Below are 24,511 nucleotides of genomic sequence, written 5' to 3'. Positions count from 1 at the left end.
CGGCTCACGGGCCCAGCCGCTCCGCGGCATGTGGGATCCTCCCGGACCGGGGCGCGAACCCGGTTCCCCCGCATCGGCAGGCGGACGCGCAACCACTGCGCCACCAGGGAAGCCCCATGCTTCATTTTTGACTGGTAACCTAGCTGGATATAGAATTCTATATTGACATTTACTTTCCTTCAGAATTTGTATGATACCTTCTTATGGCTTCTCCCGTATTTCATTGCCAGCGAGCAGTCTGCTGTCATTTTACTTGTCCTTACTCTGCTAGTAATGTCTTTTTCTCTCTGGTAGGTTTTAATACTTTTCTCTGTCTCGGTGGTAGTCTATAGTTTCATCTAGTTAAGAATTTTTTTTAATATTTATTCTGCTTGGCTTATATTTCTGGAATCTGAAGATTCATGTTGTTCATCAGTTCTGGGATTTCCTTCAGGTTTTATCTCTTCAAATATTGTCTCTCTCCTTGTCTTCTTCCAGGAATCCTATTAAAAGTGCCTTGGGATTTGTTATTCTTTTCTCTGTTTCTTTTAACTTCTGTTTTACGTGGTCTAACTCTTTACTTCTCTGTGTTGCACTTTGGGGGATTCATCATATCAACTTTTTTCTGCACTCTTCCTTTTTCCTCTATGTCTAGTCTAAAGTTTGTTTAGTTTTCGTTTGTTTGGGGTCAGTTTCAGAGGATTCTGGGACTCTCATTTTGTGGCACACGCTGGTTATTGGTCTAACAGAGACTCTTTCCCTTTCTGTTCTGTTTATTTCCTTTTATCCCTGTTGCCGACCTCCTCGAGGATAGCTGCTCCCACCATCTGAAATGTGCTAATATGTTGCATGTGCATTTTTGTAGGTATGTTTTACACTGTATATTATTGTCTTATGCAAATGGTGGTTTTACTTTACATAATCAAAGGGTGTTATACATCTTTTAATTTTCATGAACACTGTGTGTTTGGAATTCTCCCACTCTGCTGTGTGTAAATTGGATTCCTTGTACCTAGCAGCTGCATTGTAGTCAACGGTTTGTATCCACCACATTTTATGAATCCACTTCCTCAGAGATGGACATCCAGATTATCTTCAAGATCCCACCGCCACAAATATTACTGTCATTCAATCCAAAATATCTTCTATTTTTCCGTACGGATTTTCTTCAGGCCGTCATCTACTTAGAAATGTGTTGTTTTATGTCCTACTAGTTGAGTGTTTTTAAAGTTATCTTATGACTATTAATTTCAGTGTTAATGTTGTTTGCAGAGAACATACTTTGAATTATTATAATTTGAATAATTGAGGGATTTTTAATGTCCAGGAATTTGATTTATCTTGGTTAATGTTCCATGTGCTCTTGGCAAGAATCTGTATTACACAGTTGTTGAGTGGAGTGTTCTTTAAGTGTTAATTATGTTAAATTGGTTTATAGTGTTAATCAAATATTCTATATTTTATTCAAGTTTTAGTCCACTTGTTTTATCAGTTATAAGGAGAAGCATGTTAAAATCTCCCGTTGTGAATTTGAGCTTTCTTTTTGAAAACAAAAATCTTCGGTCAATTTTGGCATCATATGTTTTGAAGCTATTTTGTTAGGTACATTTAAATTTAGGTTAGTTACTCATTCTTGGTGGAGTGACTATTAACATTATGAAATACTCCTCTTTTTCTTTGATGTTACTATTTGTCTTGAATTGCCCTAAGTCTGGTATAAACAAAGCCATCTAGATTTATGATGCACAGTGGTTGGATAGTATGTTGCTTTTCAACATTTCATTTTCAGCCATCTGTTTCTTTATGTTCTAAGTGTATTTCTTGTACAATGCATTCATTTGGATCTTGTTTATTTATCTCATCTTTAAGTGGCATTTAGTCTATTCATATTTAATGTAATTATCAACATAACTTGTGTCTAGATCTTTCATATTGGTGTATGTTTCTCTTTTTAATTCCCTGACTTATTTTGAGTGACCAAGTAATTATTTAATTCTATTAACTTTTTAAATATACATTTTTGTATTATTTTTTCAGGGTCACTAGGAATTACAATGCGTATCTTTAACTTAACACAGTTCAATTTCCAATTATATCTAACTCTTTACAAAAGGTAGGAACACCATGATTACATGTATAATTCCATTTATCCCCCTCTTGCTCCTTGTGATCTTTTATTCCTCTGTATTCTATGAACCCTACAACATGTTGCTACCATTTTTGCTTTGAACAATTGTAGCTTAAATCTGTATATGTTATATGTATTACACAAGCATAGATATGTGTCTGTACACACAAACATACACGTATTAAAAATAATAAATAGGTCCCCCTTTTTTACCTATATTTTTCACTTTCTGTGGTTTTCTTTTTTTTCCCTGCAGACTTGAGCTTCTATCTGGAATCATATATTTCACCCTGAAGAAGTTCTTTTAGCATTTCTTGTAGCACAGGTTTTCTGGCTACAAAATCTGAGATTTTCTTTGGCTGAACTTGTCTTAATTTACCTTTCATTTCTGATGTAAGCCTTGGTTAGATATAGAATTTTATATTAACAGCTTTTATAAAAAAATATTTTGACACCTTGAAAACTCTATTTCATTCTGAGAAATTCAGACATCACTCTTTTCATGCTTTCCTTGCCTATGACCTGGCTGGGTTTTTTGGGCTACTTTTAAGATTTTCTTTCCATTTTTGGTTTTCAGCAGTTTGCCTCTGATGTGATAGGTGTGATTTTTAAAATTATTTTTTAAAGGCTTATCATGTTTGTGGTTTGCTGAGCTTCTTGGATATGTGTATTGATGTATTTCATCAATTTCAAATTTAGTGACTATTGTCTCTTAAAATAATTTTTTTCCTATATCTCTTCTAACCTCTGGGACTCCAATTATTTATATTGCTTGAGAGTATGTTATGTGTCTTGGATACTTTGTTTTATTTTATTTTATTTTTTTACTTTTTATTCTCTATCTACTGTCAAGATAGTGTCTGTTGGCCTGCCTTTGATTTCACTGATTCTTTACTCTGCTGTGTCCAAGTCTGCTAATAAGCTTATGCATTCTTCCTCTCTGACATCACATATTTCGATTCTGATAGTTCCATTTGATTTTCCTTTTTACTGTTTCCATTTATGTGCTGAAATTCATCATCTGCTCATATTTGTTGTCATCATTTTCTTCTAGACCCTTCATCATAGATACTTTAGAATTCCTGAGTGATAATTCAGACATCTGGGTCATTGCTATATTTATTTCCATGAACTGTTTCCTCTTTTAAATGTAGGCCCCTCTTACTCACTTCTTTGCGCATCTTGTGATTTTTTTATTTTATGCTGAACATAGTGTTGGGATAAGACATATTCACCTCCTGAGAAGACGTGCCCCCTGTCAGGCTGATGGTGTGAGCCTGAGTCAATCTAACATGTAGCTGAGCTCTCTCTGGACTCTGTTGCAGGGTTGGAATCTTGAGTTAGATTCAGTTCACCAAAAACTTCACACATTGTGAAGGTGGGTTTGAAACTTTGCCTTTGGAGAGCTTGGAATCAGAGCTGCAGCCACACTCTTTAGATCTTTGTGCATTGCGAGGCCAGCTACGAGCTTTCCAAACCATAGCAATGCTCTTTCTGCTTTACAGCCTGCCTGCCAGCATTTTGAGTTTCTGGTGAATTCTCTTTGCTCTCTAGACCCATTCCTGGCTTTTTGCACCTTGGGGCATCTCTTTCTGCCTTTGGGCACTGCCCTCAGCCTTTGTACTTGGTGAATGTCCACGGATCTTTGTAGCGATTCATCTCAGTTCTCTTGTTCTCCCAGCTTTTGGCATTTATTTTGTTCCTAAATATATTCTTGCCTTCTTACTTTCCTACCATAAGCCTCCTTTTTTTTATTTCTTAATTATGTATTAACAAATAGTCTGTGTTCATTCTAGAATATATGAATATTCTATATTCATTTAAATTTATGATACCTTGCTATATTGATATCTTTAACTCAGTTTGGGGAAAAAAGGGAAGCATAAAAAACAAAGAAGCATGCTTGCTTTGGCAGCACATATACTAAAATTGGAACCATACAGAGAAGATTAACATGGCCCTTGTTCAAGGAAGACACACAAATTCGTGAAGCGTTCCATGTTTTTAATAGACCCACAGACATAGAAAACAAACTTATGGTTACCAAAGGGGAAAGTGGGGGGAGGGATAAATTAGGAGTTTGGGATTAACAGATACTCACTACTATATATAAATAAGATAACCAACAAGGATATACTGTAGAGCACAGGGAACTATACTCAATATTTTGTAATAACCTATAAGGGAGAAGGATCTGAAAAAGAATGTGTACATATATATATATATATATGTATATATTCTTTTATATGTGTATAACCGAATCACTTTGCTGTACACCTGAAACTAACACAACATTGTAAATCAACTATACTTCAAAAAAAAGAAAGAAAAGAAAAAGAAGAAAAAAACAAAGAAGCAAATAAATGGGAGAAAAGTCCCAAGTTTCATAAACCTTACCTAAATAGATTTCTCATTTATACAGAACTTAAGTTTGTGAATGAAATTATATAACTCTGGTGCAAGGAGAGTGTATCATTCAGGGTCCACTAGAGAAACAGAACCAGTAGGAGATAGATAGATGATAGATAGAGATGTATTTCAAGGAATTAGCTCACACAATTATGCAGTTGGGGTGAGTGAGTCTGAAATCCGTAAGGCAAGCCATCAGGACAGGCTGGAAACTCTGGGGCAGGATCTGATACTGCAGTCCACAGGCAGAATTTCTTCTTCAGGGAAAGCTCATTTCTGCTTTAAGTTCTTTCAAGTTCTTTGATTAGATTGTGCTGACCCAGATTATCCAGGGTAATCTCCTTAAAGTCAACTGATTGTTGATATTTACCACATCTACAAAATAACTTCCCTGTAACACCTACACTAGTGTCTGACTGAATATCTGGGTGCTACAGCCTAACTCTAAGTTGACACGGAAAACTGTCTATCACAGTGGGTAAGGGCATATTCTACAAGGTGGTACAGTATGTGTTAAGGAATAGACATTAAGGAAGAAAACAGATGTGAGAAAATGCAAGGGTTCCTTATCTGTTCATCATCCCACAGACATGCAGGCTGGGGTTGGGTATTCTCGACAGTGCTTGGGTCTGTCATTCGAGGAACCTCTCTGCATATCGTGATGCTCCTTTCTTGTAAGCCTGAGAGAAATCCTACTAAACATTCTGTTTGGGTTTAGTAGGCATTGACTGCTACTGGAATTGTCTGAGAGAGCCAGCTGCCCAGCACCTGGAGACCCCCAGGCCCATGGGAAGGTGTAGCCCCTTCTGTCAGGGGGAAGAAGCCTCACTCAGATGCAGCCCTTATGCCAGCAGAAACGGGGACCCTGCTTCCAGTTGGCCCACTGTCCAGGCTACCCTGAGTGAACTCCTGGGGCCCCTTTCAGTTCATTCTTCTCATTGCATCAGAACAGTCTGCCGGGTATACATGAAAACGTTAACAGAAGGCATTTTGCTTTGGCAAGATGCAATTATGTGATCATGCTTCATTTTTTTTTTTCTATCTTTCTGTATTTACAGAAGTTTTTACAATGTGAATATATTAATTTTATAATAAAAATCAATACAACGAATACCATTTTGAATAAAAATGGAAATGAGTTGATATGTCATAAGGTAGAAAATAAGATTCTTAATAGTTTTTCCTTTTCCATGCGTCTCCGCCTGTAATTACCGTAAGCATCTCCCTGAATGTACAGCCTGGAGTGTCTGTGTGATAGCAGTGGTCCACAGGGACAACAAAGGATTCCCTAAAGCTTGGGAGAGCTCCCCTTTGTGGGAAATGGGGTAGTTTGTACATTCAGAATATTGGAAATGGTTAATCCAAAGTCTTGTCTTTCTTTCAACTAGACTGGCCAATCTTAAGGAAAAAACATATTTGAATCATATCCTAAAGCACCTTGTGCCTTCATAAAATTAGCTCAGTAGCTTTGCTACTGTGCTCTCTCTGTTCTTCTTGCTTTATGAGAAACTGTCAGATTGGTATAAAATTTAGATAAGAAATTGTGGCACATGAAGAATTTGAAAGGGGAAGAAGGGGGTGGTACCACATACATTCTGCATCCCTTGCTGTACACTTTAGTCAAAAATAGTTTATATTATCAGAAGTGGGAAAAGATGAACAGACAGAAAAATCATTAGGCTGCACTACCAGGAATACGGAAACAAAACAGGGCCCTATGAGGCCTTCCCAGGAGAGCACCCCCCTCCCCCACGCTTCCCTCTACCTGCCTTCTGTCTGTAGAAAAAATTTAGCCAGAGGATAAGTTTAATCAGAGAAATAAGAAAATGCAGAAACAAAGGAGAAGCAAACGGGACAACGTAATAGTAGTTTAGTCATTAAGCAAAGTCAAGGACTGGTAGTTTCTCCTCAAGGGCTAGAGATAATATTCTGAGCCATATTTTTTTAGCTGTTTTGTAAATACTGAACCCCCCACCAGGTGGAAGAAGTTAACTGCATGATGACCAGACTGTAACCATGGCATAGCTGCCACAATTCTGAGAACTGACATCAAAGAAATGGGAACAGATGGACCCTGGAACTGAAGACTAACTGTACCTAAAACAATCAAGATGACACTGATCAGACCTTCGCTGGCCAATTTCAAGATGACAGTCAGAGCTGACTGTGCTGTGTCTGCATGGAGCCCCCTCCCTCTGTTGATACACCCCTGAAACTCCCCTTAAAAGCTCTTGTTCGCTGATCGTCAGTGGGGGAGTCAGCCTTTGGACATGAGTCCACCCTCACCCCCGGTTGCCAGCCTCTGAAATAAAACAACTTTTCCTTTCTACCAACACTTGCCTCTCGAGTATTGTCTTGTGAGCAGCAAGCAGTCAGACCTGAATTCTCTAACAGTACTAGATCAAGAGTTGTAGTTTGTAGAGAAAAAATTCTCATAGAATATACCCAAAATATCCTGAAGGCTGAATTTTAATGTTTTTCAAACCAGTGTTTCTGATCATTTTCAAATCAATTTAATTAACAAGTAATATTCATGTAGTGCTTATATTGTGCCTGAAAAGTGTCAGGAATAATAATACAGTAGTAAACAGAACATACTAATGCTTGCCCTTGTAGAGCTAAATGTTCCAGTGAGGACAGACAGATGATGGACCTAATAAGTCAGTTACTTCCATGCCCTGGCTATTGTAAGTAGTGCTACAATGGATATTGGGGTGCATGTATCTTTTTGAATTATGGCTTTCTGCAGGTATATGCCCAGGAATGGGATTGCTGGGTCATATGATAGTTCTAGTTTTAGTTTTGTAAGGAACCTCCGTACTGTTCTCCATAGTGGCTCCACCAATTTACATTCCCACCAACAGTGTAAGAGGGTTCCCTTTTCTCCACACCCTCTCCAGTTTGTAGATTTTTTGATGATGGCCATCTGACTGGTGTGAGATGATACCTCATTGTAGTTCTGATTTGCATTTCTCTAATAATTAGTGATATCGAGCATCTTTTCATGTGTTTGTTGGCCATCTGTGTGTCTTCTTTGGCGAAATGTCTATTTAGGTCTTCTGCCCATTTTTTGATTGGGTTGTTTGTTTTTTTGCTATTGAGCTGCATGAACTGGTTGTATATTTTGGAGATTAACCCTTTGTTGGTTGCTTCATCTGGAGGGAAATCCAACGAAGAGGGAATACATGTATATACATGGCTGATTCACTTTACTGCACAGCAGAAACTGACATTGTAAAGCAACTGTACTCCAATTTAAAAAAAAAGAAAAGAGGATTTAAGATCAAACTGAGTTCAAAATCCAAAAAAAAAGTCAGTTACAAAGTATGTTGAAAGCAATAATTAAGATAGGGATGGATGGGGAGGTGGAGTGTGGTATAAAATGAGAATTATTATAAGAGACAAAATAAAGACCCTACTTGTTCATTCCCTGAAGTGGGAACTCTTTGGTTTAACCTACTTCACAGTGGGCAACTGATGAAATTGACTCCAATTTCATGAGCCTTACTTAGTCTGGATGTTCTGGTTCGGTGTTAAGAGCAACCAAGGAGAGACTTCTGTGGTCTTGCCACTCTTAGGGTTCACTGACCTTGAGAGCCGATTCTATTTTTATTCCTATTTGGTGGGGAGAGGAGACGCAGAAACAAGAGCCCTAGGTATGTCTTAGCAACAAAGACCTGGGCATTAAGAAGTGAGCTGCCTTGTGCACGGTCAGTGCAGTTCATGGGTGTTGAAAGATTAGGATGCTGGCATGAGTGACCCCAAAGCCAGAGCCAATTTATCCCCTAGTACAATAGGCACAGTGTCTAGGGCCACTATAATGTTAGGATCCCATGAAAATATTTTAATTTCTTTCCAAATCAGAAGAAAAAATGAACATCATAATCCAGCCTGCATCGGCAGGCGGACTCCCAACCACCGCGCCACCAGGGAAGCCCTGAACTATAATTTTAAACAATTTTTTTGAAGGAAAGACCCACGAATGTCTTAATGTGGCTCTGCCCACAGGCCCGTGCCTTTCATAGTAATATTGCCAACACCCTGCATCGGCAGGCGGACGCGCAACCACTGCGCCACCAGGGAAGCCCCCACGAATGTCTTAATGTGGCTCTGCCCACAGGCCCGTGCCTTTCATAGTAATATTGCCAACATCCCCTCCTTCTGTTTTGTTGTTGTTTGGCATTTCTCCTTGTCACTGAAGGAAAGATGCTTATGCACTTGGATGGGGTTGTCAACCCACACCCATGCCCACCCTTCTTGTGTGACATAAACAGATGCCTATAGAGGAGCCAGGAGGCCAAGACTGTCACCCTGCACAGTTCCCAGCACTAGGTAGCGCTGTGACGCATAGCTCTTAAATGAGTGAGTGAGTGAATAAATGAAGGAATACTTGAGTTAATGAATGAGTGAATACTTTCTTGAATGACTGAATGAGCAAATGAATTAACAAATGCTTGAGTGAGTGAGTGAGTGAGTGAATTCTTGAGTGAATGAGTGGGTGAGTAAATGAATGGATGTCTATGTTGGTGGTGATGTTATTTCCTTTTCTCTTTAGCTGACTTTTTTTTTTTCAGAGAAATGTGACATCAACCCCACCGAATGTTTCAAACAATGATGTTGTTTTCAAAGCATTCTGTGCCACATAATGCGTGCTGTCTTGAACTAAAAGGAGAATTAGAAATAATTTGGAATTCAGTTAAAGATAAATTTGCTAAATCCAGTCCATGATAAATTCAAATTACTTTGGAGCAGTAAAGAATGTGTTGGATGGTGGGCAGCTTGGTCGAAAGCCAAACTGTGATGAACCCAGGCCTTGAGAATCAGTGGTTACCTAGAGAGCCTTCAACTATTTAGGTGTACTTGAGGGTCACAGGTCCAGCGGTTGCTGTCTTTTAATGTAGAGCAGGTTACATGGGACTCCCTTGATTACGTTATTAAGATTCCGTCCTGTTACTTTTCATCTTTTCCTTTCTCTGTGTGATGAAGTGTTAAGCTGTGCTGGGCTGTGGCATCCCGCCACTGTCTCAGGAAATATTCCCAGAGAGGACTGGCTGTTCCTGAGAGCTGCAGTTTCCCAGCATCAACGGTGCCAAATGCTTCTGCACTGTCTCCTGAAGCACATGCTTATGGCAGGCTAATTGGAAAACCCTGAACCATGAAATTTAGGACAATCGTAACATATGTGAAAGTGGGAAAAGGATGAAAGTGAAATCCATTTAGTGGGGGGAGATGTAGAACTGGGTTTCAGTCAGGACTTCAATGTCTACCCTTTTGGTTTGAGAATTCACATTTTAGCTTTATTTTTGTGTCTCTTTTTATGAATCTTCTGTTAGCTGATGTGCAAAGTTTATGTGAAAGGATGCATATATTGTAGGTATATATATATATATGCCTATATATATATATAGGCATATATATATCTACACCTACATATATTGTAGATGTCAGGGATGGGGGACGTGTGTGTGGAACGGACAGGAGGTATAAGGGTCCAGTTGTCCAATATAAGGCTGGAACCTAGAGTTTTGGAGGAAGACCTTTATAGATCCCTAAATGTAGCTGAACTTGATTCATTCGGAGGTGTTTTCCCTCTCCTAAAGTTGAATCTGGCCTTTTAATGTAAATGGTAAAGAAAAATGTGAACTGGAGCCATGAGCCCTTCCACAGATGCAGGAGCCAGGCTGCTGATTTTACACATCTTGAAGACCTCAAGGCACTGACTGCAAACATATGGTAGTTGATAATTCAGAAGCCGTTCACAAGGTAGGGACACCAATTGAGTTTTGCGGAAATAAATCCCAATTTAAATCTGATACGTTACTTATCCCAGCTGTTCCTCACCAGGGGCGTATCTCTATGGTGACAGTGTCATGAGGCTTCTCCATAACACGTTAGCATCTCAACATGCTTTTGTTGGGATTGACATCCAACAGACTGCTGAAATCCTGGGTCGTCTGGAGCCAGCTAGAAGACCTGGGGCCACCACTCTGACCACTGAGAGTTTATCATGTGGCTACAAATGGCTTCTCTTCTACATAAGAGTAGAAGCTCCTCTTTGATTTCTTCAATTCTTCTTATCTAATTGCCCCAAATGCTGGGAAACTCTCCCATGCTACAAGCCTCACTGGCCACATGGGTCATTCAGACATAGATGCCCGGCATCCCTGGGGCACTAGAACAGGTCTGGCCCAAGAGCAGTAGCTTGTACCTTGGCTGGCAGAGGAGAGCATGTGGGCAAAGGCTACAGTCCTTTGTACTTGTGTCTTTGCTTGTAGTCTTAGCAACATTATTACGGGACAGCAAGGAACCAGGTCAATATGGTGCATCTTGTAGGCACACAGATTTTCCTTAAGGCCAAGTAATTTCTCATGCTAATTCTGAATTAGAATAAGCTTGCATGTATTATGGATAAAATGTTGTTTCACACATTTTTAAGTCAGACACAAAGCTTCAAGAAATGTGGGACCCATGAGGGGACAGTTGGGCTCTGCCCTTTCAGGTTCCCGTCACTCTTTCAGAGCTGTGAGTCTTTTATGGTGTCTCAGCCTTTTTATGTCTCTCTCTTTTCTTCTTCCTTCCAAAGTCAACCTTCTTCTTTTCTCACTGTGTCAGGGCTTCTACTACCTCTGACCTCTGTCCACCCTCCTTTCAGCTTCTGCCTGCTCCATGTCGGCTGAGAGCCTTTGTAAATCATCCATGGAGTCTCCCCAGGGAGAGGGTCTGCTAGTCACATGCCCCACAGGGCACAGCCTCCCACCCCCCAGGCCAGCCTCAAGCCCGAACAGCTGTGGCCAAGGAGGTGCATCACAGAGTACAAAGCATGACCCTTCAGAAGGAAAACCTGGGGGGCAGGATCATGGCATCTTTCTGAACTTCTCAGACAGGGGTGGAGGGGCTACAGGCCCTACTGTGTAGTCTGACCATTGAAGTCAGCTCCCTTTTCCCTCCTCAGGGGCCATTTCTCTCTCTCTTTGTTCTGTGCAGGTTTTAATATCACCCCTCCTTTCACTGCCAACATAGGCTCTGGGTCTCACCCTCAAATAAGCCTTGAGAACCCAGTGCTTTTGTTCCACATGAAAACCGGCAGAGAGTCACATGCTTTAGGGGACAGGAGAGCTTCCTTGAGTGGAGATAGCGTGGGGAAGTTGGGTACAGCCCAGCATTTAGGAGCCTGGCCTCCGGAAAAAGATCAACCAGGAACGGGTCGACAGGTGTGCGCTTGGGTAATTTATTCATCTGCTCTGAGGTTATTTCTAAAACAGAGACAAGAACGTGCACAATGATAGAAAAAATAACAATACCAGTGGCTCCCAGCACTATCAAGTCCAACTTCCCTTTTGATAACAAACATGTTGTATAAACTCTTCACTTCCTGAAGTGAAAGTTATAAGTAATGTTACCTACCTACCCACACACCTGGTCTGCATTCCTAGTGATTCAATGCAGAGGGCAAACCTCCAGCCTCTTGTGCCTGAGCATATATGTAGTGAAATACAGATTTTACTAAAGACTGATTTTTGTTAATCCTGTCTTTAGATTATTATTAATTCAGTATATCGAGTTTTTAATAGCGTTATTCAAGCTTGATTTACATATCATAAAATTCACCCATTTTACGTGTACAATTCAGTGTTTAGTATATTTACAGAGCTGTGAAACCTCCACCAAAATCTAATTTTAAAGCATTTCCATTAACCCAAAAAGAAATCCCATGTCCGTTAGCAGTCATTCCACATTTCTACCCCAACTTTAGGCAACCACTAATCTACCTTCTTACAGAATTGCCTTTTTTGGACATTTCATGTGAATGGAGTCCTATAGTATTTGTGGTCTTTTATGTCTGTTGCTTTTCACTTACCAAAATGCTTCTGAGGTTGTATCAATACTCTGTCCCTTTTTAGTGTTAAATAATATTCCCCTGTGTGCATATATCACAGTTCGTTTAACCATTCATGAATTAGAAATGGTGATGCTACTAATACTTGGATACAAGTCTTTTACAGATGTTTAAACATTCCATGGGTAGGGAAGCGATGTTATTTATTATTTTCAGGAGGGCCATTGGTGTCTTTAAAAGGGTGGAAGGCTCTGAGCGGCGTTCCGAGCTAAGAAAACATACAACCACAGCCCTCCTCTAGTTGACAGACCAGTCATGTTCTTGAAAAATTCAGTAGGCATTAGGGCTGGCTGAAAAATACTCATACTTGTAAGCTAAGTAGAATTAGACTCTAGGTTCTGATAAAGGCAAACGAGTTTACCATCTGTGTGAACAAACAAAAGCCTTGTGAGACTTGGAGGGATTATTCACCACGTGGGATTGGCCTGCACATTTAGGACATCAAGAATCTCCGCTTCTCTACCGCCTCTGCAACCCCTCAGGGCTCCAACCATAGTGGAAACACACAGTCCCCATGGGTTTTCAGAATGGCCCGAGGATGGAACCTCCCCACTGAAACTGTGCAGACAGAACCCACACGATCGGACATTCACTGACCGTTGATACCTGCTCATCGATCAGCCGGCTCCGTCCATGTGGTCTAGACAACAGTCGCGGGAACAAGGGCAGGCTTACAGAGCGGGGCAGAGCGGCTCAGAGTGCCCTGTTCTGTAGGAGGCGGGGCTGGTGTGATGCTGGGGAGGTACTCGGTGCCGTCCCCAAGTATGCGCCCAAAAACAGGACAAAGGAAAGCTGGCAACGCTGAGGGAGAGGTAGCAGGAGGAGGATGGTGGTGGGAGATGAACTGAATGAATAAATGAAGCAGCTCTGCCTGTTCACTCTAGCTTGTTTCTGTGCAAAATCAGAACTGTTTCCCCAAATTTACTTCCTCAGCCTCCGTGAAGAACTTAGATGAGACAAACTTACCATTGTTTTCATTGCTGTTCCTCTTGGGGAAATTCCTGCTTGATAATTTTTTTTTTTCCTGCAGATGGTCTGTTTTTACCCTAAAACCCTTGGTTCCCAGTAACTGTGTGCTTCCCTCTAATACAAGGTTTCCAGGGGGAAAAACTGCCAAAAATATTTTACGGTGATTGCTTTTTTTCATATTTGGAAAGGCTGACCAACTACGTGTATCATGGTCATCGTTCAGTTTAAAAACAGGGCAGAGGGTAGTGTTGACGGACGGGAAGGCTGAGGCTCAGGGACTTCCGGTCCTCGTCTCAGGCAGCGACCCAGCCTCAACATTACAACCTCAGCTTTTCCTTTTCCCTCCGGAATTCTCCATTAGGAGGCTATTTTTGCTTTGGTTTTCCTGTTTTTATAGCTCTGCTTCTAAACATGCAAGTGAAAACCGTGAGTTACTGAATCAGCTATGGGTGTTCATTCACCAAGAGATTTTATAACGTGCATATTATATTTTGTTTTCGAAATCAAGGCGATGTCATTGGTCTGGTAGAAGTTTGCCAATTTCTGGATTGGTCTTTCATTGCTTCTCTACCACGTGTTCGTAGATTGCACGGTTTCAGGTGACGAACGATCCTGGTCATCCAGGGACAGAGGAGGTAATCAGGATGCTTGACTGTCAGCATAAAAACCTGGACAGTCCTGGGCAAACCCAGATGGTTAGCCACACTCTAAGTGGTCCCGGTTTGCAAGAATACCCTGGCAGTGTTGCCACCGGGAGATGCAGCAGCCCTCCATGGCAGTGGGCTCCTCCACTCTGTGTGAGCTTTGCTCGGGGAGAAGTCAGCCTGCCTCGCTGCCCATCAGTCAGTGCCTTCATCAGCCAGACACTGGACACGCTTTCCTGTAGCACCTCTCTCCTGTCCGTTGGTTTTCTGCGTGTGGGCCGCAGACGTCCCAGCGCTGTCGCCTCCATAGTCATTTTTTTAGGGCAGTAAAGGATGAGTTTCTGTGTGTACTGCGGTGAGGGATCACTTCCCTTGACCCTTTCCAGGCTGTTGAGGTGACCTCCGCAGCACCGGTAGTAAAACATGAGGCTTCGGCCTCGCACACTCAGACACATAGTGGAGTGCCGGGTTTCAGATCTGTGTAATTTTGTGTAATTATATTCAATGGCTCACTCAATCTCTGATGACTTTCTAAGGAGCTGTTATTTTCAGAGGTAGCGGAAAAATCAGTTCAGGAAGAAATGATGATGTGAGGGAAATAAATAAGGAACTGACTGGTGAAGAATTAGAAGAAAACCCGTTGCTCACCTTTCTCGGAGCAAGTGCTGTGTCTGGGGAGGGGGCACTACGTGACATTGGAGGACGCGGAAAAGAGAAAGATTATGTTACAGAAGTTGAACACACCCTTCATAAAGGGAGGCCAGCGTGTGGGGAAGGTCAGTCCAATGGACAGATGGCTAGGTTCGTTTAATCTTTGAAGAAGTCAGCTAGGTCTTTTTTATGTAAAGACTTTATATTTTAGGGCAGTTCTGGGTTCACTCGAAATTGAGAAGAAGGTACAGAGGGTTTCCGCATACCCTCTGCTCCTAGACGCGCACAGCCGCTCCCCCCCTCCCACCATCAGCATCCGCCACCAGAGTGAGGCATTCACCACTCAGTGAACCGACATCAGCTCATCATTATCACCCGGAGTCCATGGTTTACACTGCGGTTCAGTCTTGGGGTTGTACATTCTGTGGGTTTGGAAAGTGGTACAATAACAGGTTTCCACCATTATAGTATCATAAAGAGTAGTTTCAGTGCCCTAAGATCCTCTGTCTCCCCCCATTTCAGCCCTCCCTTCCCTCACCCCCAACTGCTGGCAACCACTAATCTTTTTTACTGTCTCCATAATTCTGCCTTTCCCAGAATGTCATATAGTTGAAATCATACAGTGCATAGTCTTTTAAGATTGGTTTCTTTCATGTAAAACTATGCATTTAAGTTTCATCTATGTCTTCTCATGGCTTTATAGCTGTTTCCTTTTTATCACTAAATAATATTCCATTGCCCAGATGTACCACAGTTTATTTATCCCTTCCCCTGAAGGACATGTTGATGGCTTCCAAGTTTGGCAGTTATGATTGAAGAAGTCACTTTTAAGTAATGAAAAATATGTAAATTGAACAGTTTAGAAAGTGAAATATTCTAGATGTTATTTTAAAATTTGAAATATACACAAAGCCTCCCCCCGCCCCATCCGGGCTCCCCTAGTACTTTTGCTACCCGTTCTTTTAATCCCTGAAGCAGTTTCAGTAACTGCCTGTACATGCCTTCTCATCTCCAAGAATGGAAACAACTACTTTGTCCATTTGCTTTTGTCATTATTAAACTTCATGAAATAGTGTCATAGTGAGATCTGGGATTGAACTAAGATTTGAAAAAAGAGAGAGAGAGAAAGAGAGAGACAGAGAAGAAAACCATCTCCCTGTGAAAAACCTTCACACATCCCATATAAGTTGTAAAGCATTTGAAGAAAAGGAAATAGACGAAATGACTTGTCATTTCACCAAACAAAAGCTGCAGGGTGACCATATACATGGTCAAATGGCAGCCCTGAAAGCAGTGATCTGTCACTCTGTAAACAGAGTGAGCTGAAAGACTTAAACAAAAACAACGTGGTTTACGTTCTTCCTAAGAACTTTCTGCCTGTGAGAAAACAATGTAATGGCATGTGTTCAACATACGCGTGTGAACACACTTTTTGTAGGTTATGCTTTCTAGGGGTTTGTGTACCTCTGAGAAGAACTGTTGCATATGGGATATGTTGCCACCGGGGGCTCTGGGTGCTGGCGTATGTAGTCTGAATGACTGGCTTTCCATTGTTGACTGGTGATCATCACCTTTTGCTCAGGTCATTAGACAGACGTGGCAATGAGGGTCACACCACCTAGGCTATAGCCCAGCTCCTTATCAATCCAAAATCTGGATCCTGAGCTGTTATACTGTACTGTTCAATCTGCTGCTGGCAATATCAAAGTTGGCCATTTCAGGTTTTTCTTTCTTTCCCCACAGTAGCATTTATCACTGTTTGTTAACCCATGACCCCTAGTGTAATCCCCACAAACAAGGAGGACTTAGTATAATATTAGCAATGGGCAGAAAATACCCACATCTTCACCTGGTTCAGTATGGGGTAGGTGTCAGCCTCAAGGTGCTTGTAGATGTTCACAGGAATGCAGGGTCATGGAATCTAGCCGGGAACTTCCAGATCGTACTCTCCAGTTCCCCACCCGGTGTAGGAGTTCCCTGAAGAGCCACTTTGCCTACCTGACTGCTTGTCTTCCAGTCCTGCTCTGGGCTTTTCTAGGCATCTCCTGCTTCACAGGCAATGTATTCCATCAGTGGACACAAGATCCTTCCTTGTGTTGAGGCAACGTATGTGGACTCCCTGTGAATTCTGCCAGTTGATTTTGATATAGTCTCATCTAACTGTTCTAAGAGCAATAGTGGATGAGAATTTGGCAAAAATCGTTGCGTTTAAAAAAAAAGGAAAATTTTGAAAGCACAAAGACAGCCTTTATAGGGAGTCACAAAATGCTGAACTATCTTTGTGCTGTTCTATTTCAATAGACATAGTAATAAGATGACTTTTGTATGACTTGTATGTCCTGAATCTTTGATATTTTATGCTTGCAAATTTTTGTGTGTTGTGTGAATGAGACCATCAGGCCCCAGAACTACAACATGAACTTCTGATGAGTTCTGTTTCTACACCCCCATCGGTGGGATTTTCATCATTTTCTTTTATGTGCACTTCCTGCTGTTACCCACAAAGAAAAAGGTATCAACTCACAATGCTATCTATACTTCATGTAATATATAAATGGAAAGAACAAGAACCAGAAGTTTCAGGTGAATTCTTATATATACAGTTGACCCTTGAACAACACGGGTTTCAACTGTGTAGGTCCACTGATACACATATTTTGTTCAATAGTAAATACTACAGTGCTACACAATCCATGGTTGGTTGAACCTGTGGCTGTGGAACCTCAGATCCAGAGGGCCAACCGTAAGTTATACTCGAATTTTGGACCACGCAGAGGGTCAGGGTCCCTAACCCTGCATTGTTCAAGGGTCAACTGTATATTTTTCTTATTCTCTTAGCAATGAACTAATTTGTCAAGTGGGCCACAGGAGCAATAAAGGAAAAATAATAGTAATTAAAAGGAATATTTTAGTATGGTTTCCAAAAAATGTTATTTCAAGTGATTCTAATTTGTTTTGGTGGTGTGAGGTAGATGATAAATACTTTTCTTTTCTTGACTATATAGTGATATCCAGAGACAAGGGTAACAGATTGTCAGTTGTTGCCTTTATTAAAAGAAAATGATGGATGGACTTAGAGATTATCATACTAAGTAAGTCAGACAGAGAAAGACAAATGTTATATAATATCAGTTATATGTGGAATCTAAAAATGATACAAATGAGCGTATTTACAAAAGAGGAAAAAACTCACAGACATAGAAAACAGACTTATGGTTACCAAAGAGGAAGTAAGGTGGAGGGATAAATTAGGAGTTTGGGATTAGCAGATACACACTACTATATATAAAATAGTTAAACAACAAGGATTTAATTTGTAGCACAGGAAACTATATTCAGTACCTTGTAATAACTTATAATGGAAAAGAATCTGAAAAAGAATATATATGTATGTATATATAACTGAATCACTTTGCTGTACCCCTGAAATTAACATAATATTGTAAATCAACTGTAATTCAATTAAAGAAAAAGAGAGAAAAAGAGAAAATGATACCAATTCTGATACTGATATTTGAGTTGGTTTAATTGACTGACAAAGAGAAGTAAAGAGAGTTTCTCCCTACAACACCTGGTTTATAATCCCATTGGGAAAATACGCCCACAGAGAAAGGATAACAGCGGGAATCCTCGAAATTCGCCAGTGGGGCAGTCAGAAACCAGGTCAGTATTTTATTCAGTGCTGCAGAAATTCTGGAGAGGAAATTGGGGAACCCTGGGGCAAGAGCTGAGCCCTGAGCTCCACAGACCCCAGCTCAACCACCGAGCTGACATTACTCAGTAGCAGAAATCACCAGGCTCACGTCTGCTCAGAGGACAGAGACTATTAATTTCTCGACGTGGGTAAACCTCCCCAGCATCACTGGCAGGAATTGCCTTGCCAGGAAGTCATGGTCAGATAAGGCATTATTTCCCATTGGAAAGTAGGGGAAGCCAGGTGGAGGGCCTGTCTGGACAAGAGCTTCCCTCACCTTGAGGTGACCTGGACTGCCTTGACCAGGGTTGGGGGCGGGTATGCTTCTCAAAGTGAAGGTGCAGGGTGCACAGGTCTTAGCAAAATTCAGATGGAGCTTTCTGACGTCTTTGAAACATTGATTCTTCAAAATGTTAACAATCATCCAGAGAGGTCTAAAAATGCAAAGCCTAGATCTGCTCTCCTCCCAACACGTGCCCACGCGAGCGCGCGCGCACACACACACACACACACACACACACACACACACACACACACACACACACACACACACACACACACACACACACAATCAGAGAGTCTTAGAAAAGGACTAGGAATATGGAGCCAAGCTCCCCAGATGAAACTTTGAAACTCTCTGCCTTTCATCCTTTCTGCTTTTTAGGACTTGGTTTCTTTTTTCAGAGATTATTTCGTCTTACTGACCATTTAAAAATTAAACACACTTGTATGTTGGTACACATATATATATTTATATCTTTTCAAAAAGATGTATAAATGTGGTTTTTTGGTATATAAACAGTGAGGTAGTAGTACTTTAAAAATACTATTTAAAGTAGCCTGCAGTGCATATGTTCAGTTGGTTGTCATTATCATTTGAATAAATCTTTTCTTCTCACTCATTTTCTTCTGCCATGTAGTCATTGAAAGACCATAGGGTTTTTTTTTTCTTTTTCTTGCTAATTGTTGGTTTTAAAATACCTTTTTCTATTAATAGGTTTTCTTCATTCCTATAAGAAAGGAAACACAATGTAACATTTGTCTCAGTCTTCTTTTTTTTTCTCCCCGCCCCCCAACTGTAAAAGGCACTCACTAGGCATTCAGCTTGGCCATCTCCAGTAAAGCATTGTCTTACTTGTTTAGTTATTTGTTTACAATTATGGTGAGTCTCAAATTCTAAACATCATTTTGGAGTCCAGATCTACTGAGGTTATGTTTCACTTAGGAAGGGATGAATTCTCTTTTACGGGTTCACAAGACTGTGGATCCTGTGAGGGCCTTGAAATATGAGGACGTTTCTGTTAGCTTTTTTTTTTTAAAAATAAATTTATTTATTTATTTATTTTTGGCTGCGTTGGGTCTTCCTTGCGGTGCACGGGCTTCTCACCGCGGTGGCTTCTCTAGAGCACGGGCTCTAGGCACGTGGCCTTCAGTAGTTGCAACATGCAGGCTCAGTAGTTGTGGCTCACGGGCTCTAGAGCGCAGGCTCAGTAGCTGTGGCACACGGGCTTAGTTGCTCCGCGGCATGTGGGATCTTCCCGGACCAGGGCTCGAACCTGTGTCCCCTGCATTGGAAGGCGGATTCTTAACCACTGCGCCACCAGGGAAGCCCTCTCTTAGCTTCTTATTCTGTTTATAATCACTTGTTGTCACTTGTATTGTCCTCAACTGAGTTTATTCTCCAAATATTCCCAGATATTTGTGATTTCTTTGCTTAATCGCATCTCTTACCTTTATGTTTTAAGGTTTCCACTTTAAACTTTAAGTTTCTTATAAGGTCTCCTTTAAAAACAAAAAAGCTTATTTACTGGAGTGACATAGGTTACCGGGGAAGAATGTGGCTTCCCTTTAATTGGGCACTGTTTTATGTACATAAAGTGATTTCTACCTGCTTATCAGATCCATGTCTGGGCTCATAATTCACTTTATCCTGGCGTCCCTAGTGAAGGACATTTCTCCGTAAGCTGCCAGGAACAATCAAGGTTTACATTTCCAAAGGTGATAAAATAACCAGGCTGGTTTTTGAAAAGGAATGAAAACTTGGTAAAAATAGCATTAAAAGTGTTCAGAGAGAGAAATTTAGAGAGAGAAAGAGGACCCTCTCTTTAAAAATAAATGTAAAGAAGAAATCTTCCAATATTTGTTTTTATTGATGCTTAAACTACAAAGAGAACCGTCAATGTTTCTGTCTTGCTATAAATGAGACACGTCTGGTGGGAGCTGGATCACTTGGTGGTCAGTTTACCTGCTAGTTTTTCTTTACTTGCAAGCCCAAGCCCATCTCATGCTACAAAGTGACCCACTGGATAGGAGCCTGTACTTGATAAATACAATTAACTTAGATTATTTTAGCGATAACTGATAAAGGAATGATCGAGTGATGACATCTTTTTCTCAGTGATAGAAATTCATGATGGACAGTTTCTGAGACTGAAGTAAAGGATGAGCATTCATTTACCTAATGATCCTTGGATACTAGTCATTTAGGTAGACTTGTATCATCTATACAAAGACACAAGGTCTTTTAAAAATATTGTCCTTGGGTATAATATGCCCATGATCACGCATGTGAAATGCAGTCATAAATCAAAATACTGTCAAATCATGAAGCAGGTATACCTAATACTTACAGTCAAACATTGTTGCACTCCTGAGATTATTATAATGTTATATGTTATATGTCAATTATGCCTCAATACTATAGAGAGATATGTTATACTGTATATATATGTAAAGAGAGATACAGATATGGTATATATATCTCCTGGACATTGGTCTTGTTGATGATCTTTTTGGATTTGACACCAAAAAAAGGCAACAAAAGCAAACAAAATGAAAACAAACAAAAAACCAAAATTAAAAAAATAAATAAAACTCCGTTGATCCACGTTGGATCTTTCTGGCATCTCACTAGAACTAATGAGATGTCTTCGTATATAATCTCATCTCCTGAATGTTATATCATCATTAAAATCAAGATATGTCTTTCCTTAAAGGTGGTGATTCTATATAGTGATCTTGATTTGGAGGTGGAAAGAAGTTTAGAGCAAATTGAAGCAAATATTCTGTATCACTTTTCATTTTATATATTCTATTTTTCTTACAGACAGGTGTTTCTTCAATATCTAACAATATTATCCATCTGGTACCTCTCTCACCCAACTAATAAATTTTCTACTATTAGAACAAAAGTTAGTTTAAAACCTGTCAAAGTGTCCTGCACTCACATTTGGAATAATTATTTTATATGAGAAAGTTAAATTAATGTCACCTTCTATAGCTAAATAGAATATTATTTGGATCAATGATCAAATTTTCATTCTGATTCTTATTTCGGCACCATTAAAAAAGTACTACTGCAACTGAATCTTGATTTTAAGCAAATTTCAGAGCCAACTGAATTGTGTCTTCAATAACTCAGTACCATAGATGTGATCTGTGATCGGTTTCTGGTAGTGAGGAATGGTTGTTGCTCTTTGGGTTTTACCACTAAAACATTTCTATATACATCTGTAAAATATCTGCTTGAGTACAGGTCTATGTGTCTTAAAGCTCAAGATCACATATGCACTTTAAATCAAAACTACAATGAGGTATCACCTCACACCAGTCAGAATGGCCACCATCAAAATATCTATAAACAGTCAATGCTGGAGAGGGTGTGGGGAAAAGGGGAACCTTCCTACATTGTTGGTGGGAATGCAAATTGGTACAGCCGCTATGGAGAACAGTATGGAGGTTCCTTAAAAAACTAAAAATAGAGCTACCATGTGATCCAGCAATCCCACTCCTGGGCATATACCTGGAGAAAAGCGTGGATCGAAAGGATACATGCACCCCAGTGTTTATTGCAGCGCTGTTTACAACAGCCAGGACATGGAAGCAACCTAAATGTCCATCAACAAATGAATGGATAAAGAAGATGTGGTGCATATATACAGTGGACTATTACTCAGCCATTAAAAAGAATGAAATAATGCCATTTGCAGCAACATGGATGGACCTGGAGATGATCATACTAAGTGAAGTAAGTCAGACAGAGAAAGACAGATATATCACGTGATATCACTTCTATGCAGAATCTAAAAAAAATGATACAAATGAACTTATTTGCAAAACAGAAACCGACTCACAGACTTGGAGAATGAACAGTGGTTACCGGGGGGAGGGTAGGGAGGAGGGATAGATTGGGAGTTTGGGATTGACACGTACACACTGATATATTGAAAATGGATAACCAACAGGGACCTACTGTCTAGCACAGGGAACGCTGCTCAATATTCTGTAATAACCTAAATGGAAAAAGAATTTGAAAAAGAATAGATGCATGTATATGTATAACTGAATCATTTTGCTCTACACCTGAAACTAACACAGCATTGTTAATCAACTATGCTCCAACATAAAATAAAAATTAAAAAAAAAAAATCACATGAACTTTTATCTTTCTTGGGTTCCCTGGGCTGAGGGAAAGCTACCTGGGTTTCAGCTTTGGCTTTCTCATGTAATCTCATGTAACGGCCGTACAAACCTGAGTTGGTCACCCATTCTCATCAGGTTAATCTAAGTGGAGATAGAAATGCCCGAATATAACAATTTAAAAACCATGAAGTGTTTTGGAATATAAAATACTTATCATTTCATTCACTCACCCATTCCCCCACTCGTCGATTGATCGATTGATTGATTGATTCCATCATTTACCAACCATTTATTGCACGCCTCCATGTGCTAGGATGTGGGCTTGGTGCTAGGTACTGAGAAATCATTGACATTGCCCTTGAGTTGCTTACAGTGTAAACAGAGGAAACCACAAAGTGAATACGTGGTTCCAATACAATGTGTTAAGTGATCAATTCCAATATGATATGTTAATGGTTACAAAAAGCTTTGAGATATCTATGAGAGCTGAGAGATTACACTTAGTATCCTACAGAAAGTTACCAAAACACATTTTATGTTTCACATATAGTTTGGTCTGCCATCTTCCAAGTACACCTAAAAATAGGAAGAACTTCTGTAATTTTTAAAAACACAATTCAGTGGAATACTGTGAGGAGAGTATGTATCTCTGTATGTGAGTGGAGTAACCATCTCCGTATAATTTTCTGAGTGAGGGTCACTATTTATCTTCTTTACTCGGTACCATATTCAGTACACAGTGGAATTCCAGTTACTACTGACCAGATGACTGTCAGAATTGGCCTGATTTCCCCAGAATTGTCCACATGGTGAGAGACTTGAGGGGCTCTCGGGGGCTGGGTTCACACAGGAACATCATCCCCCATGGAACTGACCAAAAGCTCCCACAGTCAGTGACAGACTCCAAGGTACATTAAAGCATCTGGTCTTCACTTTTATAAGAATGATAGCTACTCTTTCCCTTGGATCTTCTACCTAAGTAAGACCTCACCACAAAATGGACCAGTTTTGCTCAGCTTGTAACTATGTCCTAGAACTTTTAAAATTGGTCCAATGTAACCATTTGTAGTATCATAAAAAGCAAGCAATCAGATGTTTAGAATTGAAAAATAAACTTGTACAAGATGACAAGCACCCTACTGAGGGATTTGGAACTTTTTTGATCTCCTCCAGGCTTAGCTCTGCCTCTTGCTGTGGCTCAGACAAATCAGGTAACCCGCTGGGCCTCAGTTTTGTCAAATGTTAAACGAAGCAATTGAGCTGAGGGATCTCTTGGGAACCCTTGATTTCGAATAGTCTTGTTTCAGTGATACCAAGACTCTGCCTTAGAATGTTAAAAAAAATAATAATTCAGAAGAAAAAAATTGCAGGTTGAACTGGATTTGAGAATTGAAACAGACATTGTTGGCAAGTGTTTGCAATATACTCTGGGGTGAAAACCGATTACTGTCTTGAGAATTAAGAAGGAGAAGTGTTTCACTATCTTACCACAGTACTTGGTTGGAAGAGGACGGATTGGTTAGAGAAGAGTTGAATATGGATTTGGTTTAATGATATAAAAAACACATCTGGGCTTCCCTGGTGGCGCAGTGGTTGCGCGTCCGCCTGCAGATGCGGGGGACCCGGGTTCACGCCCCGGTCCGGGAGGATCCCACGTGCCGCGGAGCGGCTGGGCCCGTGAGCCATGGCCGCTGGGCCTGCGCGTCCGGAGCCTGTGC

At 40.5% G+C, this 24,511-nt stretch overlaps 1 protein-coding gene and 1 non-coding gene across 2 annotated transcripts in view; both read left to right on the top strand.

The window, feature by feature from the left end:
- The window catches only part of DSCAM (DS cell adhesion molecule), a 759,593-nt gene that overhangs the window by 249,237 nt on the left and 485,845 nt on the right, over window positions 1-24,511 (top strand). The window lies entirely within an intron of this gene.
- On the top strand, window positions 4,011-4,113 carry LOC112064018 (U6 spliceosomal RNA). The gene has a single exon (XR_002891313.1). It is a non-coding gene; the product is annotated as a U6 spliceosomal RNA (small nuclear RNA).

This window comes from Physeter macrocephalus, chromosome 8, assembly GCF_002837175.3.
Source record: "Physeter macrocephalus isolate SW-GA chromosome 8, ASM283717v5, whole genome shotgun sequence".
Classification (NCBI taxonomy): Eukaryota; Metazoa; Chordata; class Mammalia; order Artiodactyla; family Physeteridae; genus Physeter; species Physeter macrocephalus.
The sequence above is the reverse complement of the archived record's forward strand: the minus strand, read 5'-3'. Positions and strand labels throughout refer to the sequence as shown.